This window comes from Bidens hawaiensis, unplaced genomic scaffold (assembly GCF_021521415.1).
Source record: "Bidens hawaiensis isolate Kalapana, Puna unplaced genomic scaffold, B.hawaiensis_p1.1 tig00008319_1, whole genome shotgun sequence".
NCBI lineage: Eukaryota > Viridiplantae > Streptophyta > Magnoliopsida > Asterales > Asteraceae > Bidens > Bidens hawaiensis.
Window position 1 is genome coordinate 915,840 of NW_027491590.1, and position 7,365 is coordinate 923,204.

At 35.4% G+C, this 7,365-nt stretch overlaps 1 non-coding gene across 1 annotated transcript; it reads left to right on the forward strand.

Annotated features, from left to right (window-relative positions):
- Positions 1-6,997: 6,997 nt before the first annotated feature.
- Positions 6,998-7,086, forward strand: LOC143637457 (small nucleolar RNA snR60/Z15/Z230/Z193/J17). Its single transcript, XR_013154431.1, has one exon. It is a non-coding gene; the product is annotated as a small nucleolar RNA snR60/Z15/Z230/Z193/J17 (small nucleolar RNA).
- Positions 7,087-7,365: the final 279 nt, after the last annotated feature.

Consider the following 7,365-nt stretch of genomic DNA (forward strand, 5'->3'; position numbering starts at 1 on the left):
CTTTTATGTTTGTTTATGCATTTAACAGTTTTTCGTAATTGAATGTTCTATGATTGTATCAGTTTATTGATTTGTGGTCATCAACTTTTAGGATTAAGTTCATTGAGTCATTGACCCGTTATCTTTAGCCATTAAATCACGTATATTTATCAAACCCTAAAACTGGTAATCAATTAGATTATTATTCAACTAAGCCAATTGTTCGGATTAAATTCTGATGATCAGCAATGTCAAATATCTAGTATTTTGATTATAGGTGTAATTAAACGAGTTTTCCAAACAAGTATAATCAATTGGTCTAGTTTGCTTCACAACGTGAATCCCGGAGTTGGTTACTTTTTCTCTAATTGTTTTACAGCCAAATCAACATTTAATCTGCATGGCATCGTCTGTCCGCCTAGCATAGTTAGTTATTAAGTATTGAACTTGATTAGCACTTTCCACTGATTCACTGTGGATTCGAAACCTTACTTGCCCTTTCTAGTAAAGGTACTTTATATATGTTTTTTATTGACTTTTCGACATCGATCAAAATGGTGCCGCTGCCGGGGAATGCAAAGTGCTAGTTTAGTGTTTTGTTTACTTTTAGTTTTACTTTATTTTTGTCAGTTTTACGCTTGGTATTTGTGTCTTATGTGTGTAGGTAACTTAGGATGACGGGGAGTTGGTTCTATGACCCACATGAAGGATATAAGACCATGGAGGACGATGAGTAATACCATACACATTCATATCATGGCCCACCTTCAACAAACTCTCAAGGCTTCTACGAGTCAAATAACCAAAGAAGCATCAACCAGCAAGGTCGCAACATGCAATACCAAAATTATTCATTGCCTCAATCTGATTATCGGGGTTATTTTGGGTCAACAACATGCAACCAAGAAAAGATTTATCAAAGCAGTTATCAATCTGAGAAGAGAATTAATGGTTACCAGTTTGAGGATGATTCTGAGTATGATAGTGATGGGCCTGACATGCTAAGTTTTGTAAATTATCAAGAGGACGAGGGATACTATTCTAATGAATACCTTCAACCGACATACGAAGAAGTCCCTCACTATTATAATCAAGTTGTGTACAATCAGAGAGAGATTCCAGGGGGATATAATAAAGGGTATCAAAAGGGCTATCAGCAATGTCAAGGTCAGGGAACAGTTCAAGATCAAAATTCATTTCAAGATTCGGAAGTGTTAACATTGTTAAACAATCAGATGACATTGTTAAAAGACCTCAGTCAGAGGATGGAAGTTCACAAAAAGGCTAATGCTGCTCAAGATAAATTGATGAGCCAACTAATTAATGATTTAGCCCAAATTAAGCGAGACATGGAAGAGGGAGGATCTTGATCAATCAGAGAATGAAGTTGAGGATGTGTTTGTGGAGACTAATACCGCACCAATTCTTCCGGTTACTGAAGAGCCATCGAATGCATCGGTTATAGTTGCTGATGATGAAGTTAAAGGAGATTATCCAGACTTGTTGGAGCATAGAACTGAATACCTAGACCCAGATGAAGAAATATTAGTAGAAGAAGCAGAGACTAAGATAGTTTCAAATTATCCCGATAATCCTCGGTTACACATTATTCATATTGGTAAAGTCAGGGATGATGATTTAAACTCGAATAAAAAGAAGGTGAAGGGGAAGAATAGTGTGAAAATTGGTAAGAAGTGGGGTCATGTGGGTTCTACAGACATGTCAACCATGAGGAAGAAGGTATGGGCACAACACCTCAACTACCGAGCATACACGGGGAATTCGGTGGGAAAATATTCAGTTCGACCATGATCGAATCCTAGTGTTTAAATCTCAAGAAAGAGGGTGCGGGCTCGATGTGTGAACTACCGGGCATATGTGGGAAACGTTGAAGGTAAATGTGCATTCACACCGGCATGCGTTTTTTCATTAGACTTGATGAAAATGAAAGAAGAAACAGAGTTGAGGCAACATGACTACCGAGCTTATATGGGAAATTCGGTAGGTAAATGTTCTATTAGACAACCATAACCGCCAAATCAGGTAATGGTCCGGCTGAAGACCTTAACAAAAACTTAGCGCTTACCGGGAGGCAACCTAGTTTTTATTTAAAATTTGTATTTTATTTTATTTTTATAGTTTGTTTAACCGTTTTATTTCAAGTGTACCACTGTAGCAAAAGCCAAGTGTGGGGATGCCACACATGGAAAAATCGGAGTTTGCAATGTTTCGGTAAAGAATCATCTTGACATGAGTTGCACCTACCCAGGGTGCGTTCATACTTTGCTACGGTTGATTCAGGTAGGTGTATATTTTTGTTTTATTTGACCTTTGTGGATGTAGTTCACTATAAAGCCTCACGAGACCTTACTCGTCCACCCGGACTACCGGGGGGGGTTTAAAGGGCTTGTTGCATATGCTAAATGCAATCGTGATTCCTACGAAAGTGAGTTAGGTATTTTAATATATTTACTCGTTTAACAAATTTAATTATGAAATTTATTTAACTCGGTTTGGTAATTAAAATCAACAGTTTTGCAAACAGTTTAAAAGGCCTATTCTAATAATGTGAGAAACATGCTTCTACACGTGTGAGAGTTTGCGGATACTATTGAGTGAGTTGAGGAGACAGGTTCGTCTAGGCCGGCACGAGTGCACATGAGTTACCTATATCAGGTGATTTCGTTTTCATAATTTTCTTTGTTTTTCTAGTTTGTTTGTTAAAAGTGTAATTGTATAAATTGTTATGACCATCACATTAAGCCTGATTTTAAAATCAATAAAATAAGCGGTAAATTTTAACTCCGTCCTCGTTAATGTTCTTTTAAATGCTAAATTTTAAACATTGAGGACAATGTTAACCTCGAGTGTGGGGATGGGGGAAATTGAAATTTTGCCTTAGAGTACATTGATTGTGCGCAAAAGCCGGAATTGTAACTTGTTAATTGCTAGTATTAATGCCAAGTAGAGGTCTTTGGTCATGGTCAATTTTTAAGCTTCTCGAAAGTCTTACCATTCAAATTTTTTCAAAAAAAAAATAAAATGGACCGTTTAGATGAGGATAACTAGTCATTGGGACGGGTAAACATGTTTCATGTCGGCAGCCTAATTCCTCCAGTACGTGTGTGAGATTTGCTTTATATAATACAGATATAATACATAGTATATTCACATTTCAAACCAGTGCCATTATTGAGAGTAACCAGTATGTCAATGATATCTAGAACTTGGTTGTCTCATGCATTTCGAGAACTTAATACCACCACTTGTATGGAGAAATAGGACTGTAGAAACCCACATATAAGCCCCTTTACATGAAATAAAAATAAAAATACTCCCTACCCTACATTATCCCCTAGGAGCCAAGTTTGCGCATTTTCCCTTTCGTTTGTTTAAACCCACATTACAAGCCGTGTTTGGCTTGGCCTTTTATTATTTTTAACCCTGTGGATGAAACCCGGTATGTTAGAGTTGTATATAAGTTGTTTGTCGAGCATAGTACACAATGTACGTATGTCTCGAGTTAGTTTTTTGTATATATTGATGTTAGTATTTGTGAAAAAAGAAAAAAAATGAAAAATCAGAAGAACTTAAAAAGAGTCAGTGTTTAAAGTCAATATTGGTTGTAAATAGTAGTGAGTGAGTTGTTTGTTTATTTGTTTGAATAAATTGGGTTTCGTCCACCGTAAGTCACTAAATAAATCCGTTTTCACACCCTAACCTAAGCCACAGAAAAACCCTTAGTTCTTTTCTATATGCAACCGGTGGGTAATGGGTGGAGATATGACTTGCTCCCAAGCTTATTACATTGTGGTCATACTTGGTATTGAGGGCAGAAGGATACTAGCACATTTTTTGCTGGTCCAGATATTAAGCCGAGAGGAGAGATGTTATATTATGAGGGGTATGAACATGTGTGCCTTAACCAGAAACAAAGTATACTCGTTTGGGAAAATTCATAGTTTAAAACGTATCATTAAATTGTTTGATGGGTTATCAACCTTGACAGTGTCAGTTCTTGGGAATTGGGTATGACCTTTTACCTCACTAGTATTAATACTGATAATTGATGAACCATCGATCGAGGTGTATGTGTTTCATGATAGTTTTCTTGAGAGCAAGCAAATGGTAAGTGTGGGGATGTGATGTAAGGATGAAATAACGTGCTTTAAGTGTTTTATATTGTGTTTTTTACTTGTTTATATGTATCGAACACAAGTACTTTGATTGGTTTTATATTTACAGGTGATAGGAGCTTAAAAGAGCTTAAAGAAGCTTAAAGGAGCGAATTTGGAGCATTCATTATGGAGTGGAAATTAACTTAATGATATATGATATGATAGAGAATTGAAATACGAAGACATGGCCGCAAACGGGGAGGAAAACGGAGTTGAAATGAATATTTTATGAAGACAACGTTGTTTTGGTGTTGTAGCCGCCGTAAGACAGTGACCAGATGCCGTAGGCTACGCCCAGGCCGTAAGCTACGGTGGCCAAGCTGTAGGCTACGACCGGGTCTTATGGAAAATCATTTTTTCTTGTTTTTCTTCCTTATTTAAGCCCAATTAAACCCTAAATCGATTATGCCTCATACCCTGACATCCTTGGGAGATTTTGGGGCCATTCTCCACCATCATAACACCTTCCAATCATCATAATCATTCATGTTGTCATCCTAGCAACAATCAATGAAGTTATTCAAGATCAAGATGCAAGACTAAACCTTTCGTGACCAGCTCCGGGATTAGGGTTGTGTTTGTAAGCAAGACTTTTTGGTATTTGAATCATTACATTGGAACTAGAGTTGATCAATCATTCGGTTGATTAACCTTTTATGGTTGTTTATGCATTCAACAGTTTTCCTTAATTGAATGTTTTGTGATTGTATCAGTTTATTGATTTGTGGTCATTAACTTTTAGGATTAAGTTCTTTGAGTCATTGACCCGTTTATCTTTAGCCATTAAATCACTTATATTTATCAAACCCTAAAATTGGTAATCAATTAGGTTATTATTCAACTAAGCCAATTGTTCGGATTAAGTTCTGACGATCAGCAATGTCAAATATCTAGTCTTTTGATTATAGGTGTAATTAAATGATTTTACCAAATAGGTATAATCAATTGGTCTAGTTTGCTTCACAATGTGAAACCCGGAGTTGGTTACTTTTTCTCTAATTGTTTTACAGCCAAATCAACATTTAATCTGCTTGACATCGTCCGTCCACCTAGCATAATTAGTTATTAAGTATTGAACTTGATCAGCACTTTCCACTGATTCCTTGTGGATTCGACACCTTACTTGCCCTTGTTAGTAAATGTATTTTATATATATTTTTGATTGACCTTTCGACATCGATCAGAAATCTGATGGTAACTTATGAGTCAAACTATTTTCACCATGACCCATAGATAGCATGGATTAAGGAGAAGAGATATTAGAAGATTTGTGCTAGGATTTATCATGGTTAGAACAACTAAATATCAGTATTTTTGTTTAGTATAGTAATATACACTACTAGAAAATAGGCCTATGACAACTTTTTAGAAGCAACCCTTTTCAAATGTGTTGCCTTTGACTCTAATGCAACTGCGTTGAACGTAAAGGTTGTATTAGATGATCTAATGCAACCTTTTTTATAAAATGTTGCAAAATTATATAGAATACGCAACCTTTTTATTAAAAGGTTGCGAATTTTACAAAAAATTGCAACATTTTCTTTAAAAGGTTGCATTAAAAAAATAACTGCAACTTGTATTTTAAAAGGTTGCGTTCAATCTCCTACTCAACCTCTATGTATTTAGCCCATTAAAGAATAAGATTCCAGGTTAATATATATCCCAACTTAGGTCTTATGTGACAATTGCATTCACATAGGTGTTAGAATTTTCTGCATTTTGTTGTGGTGGTATATATTGACCTGCTAGATGGTGATTGAAAATTGTTGTTGCGATGCCTAAAATATATTCTTGGTGGAAGTGGAGTCGTAAACAAATCAAACGTTGAACGTTTGGAGGGAAGTTAGTTTGTATTTGTCGTTTAATAAAAGAACGAACATGAAAAATAAACCCGGATCGATTAATTAAATTCTTTTAGGCTAAACTTGATTTATCTATCTGATGGTTATGTCTAATGCTTGGGATTAACAATGCCGCGTTATATTTTTAAATCAACTAATGTTCGTTTATGTTTGTTTTCGTTCCTTGGCATTTGGGTTTAACGTAGAGACCTCCCATTGGTAAGAGCCTCTACCGAATGGCCTCGTCCCACACTTATCATTAATATCATATAACAACTAGTATATTTGCCCCCCGCGTTGCGGGGGGAGGGGCAGTCGATCCCTATGTTTTCAACAATCACCATTGAAGTTGAAGAAACACCGTCAAGTTATTATATAAAACACTGTAAATTATATTAAAATTAACTTATATAAGACATCACAACAACACGTTGCTCAATATCAATCCATAAACTCAATCTGTCAAGTTATTATACTTCATTAGGTAAAATTTATATACACATTAGGACTTGAACCACAATAGAAAGCAACTAACATCAAATTCCTTTTCAAACATAAATGTTTAACCAATCTGATTATGGTGGAACCAATCGATTAAAAACCAAAAGTTCGAAAACTCACATTTACATCAAAACCAAATTCCACTACTAAAACAATGAACTCATAAGGATACAACACTTGACAGCCAAAAGCAGTTGTCATCAAGAAACCATATACTTGGGCCATCCATTTAGGATGAATGTTACCAAAGGTTCCAAATCAAGACCCGGCAGCTACCACCACCAATGGTAATCTTCTCTATGAGGCCACTGAATTCTCTCTCTTTTCCTAACTTTTGTTTCATTTTCTTGTATATTTTTAATGTATCTTTTAATATATAAACCAATCATGATTAGATATAAATCTGCGTAATATATGACTGATCATGATTACATTAACTCTTCTGAGGTTTGTTATATTTTTATTGATTTCATGGTCATGTTTATATTTTGAATTATAGAAGGTCAGATGATGATCAAATTGCAGAGTTCAAATGAATCTATGTGATTTGAAATATTTTAGTCTTTCGCTCTTGTCTGACGAACTCTCAACTTATATTTTATTGTGTTTATAATCTTTTTTTATTTAATAAAATTTGGGATGCTAGAAAATCCTGCACGAAAATTGGCTAACTTGATGTTTATAAAATCGAATCGACTTACTATGAGTGACAGCAAACGACCGACCTCCAGGGATCCTGAGCATGATTAGAAGATCTGCAAACAAACAGAACGAAAGTGAAATCACTTATTAAGTTGAATCTTGACGCTAATCTGAACGCAAAAAAAAGAAAGACAAAATACGGGTCAATACAAACATTGTATTCT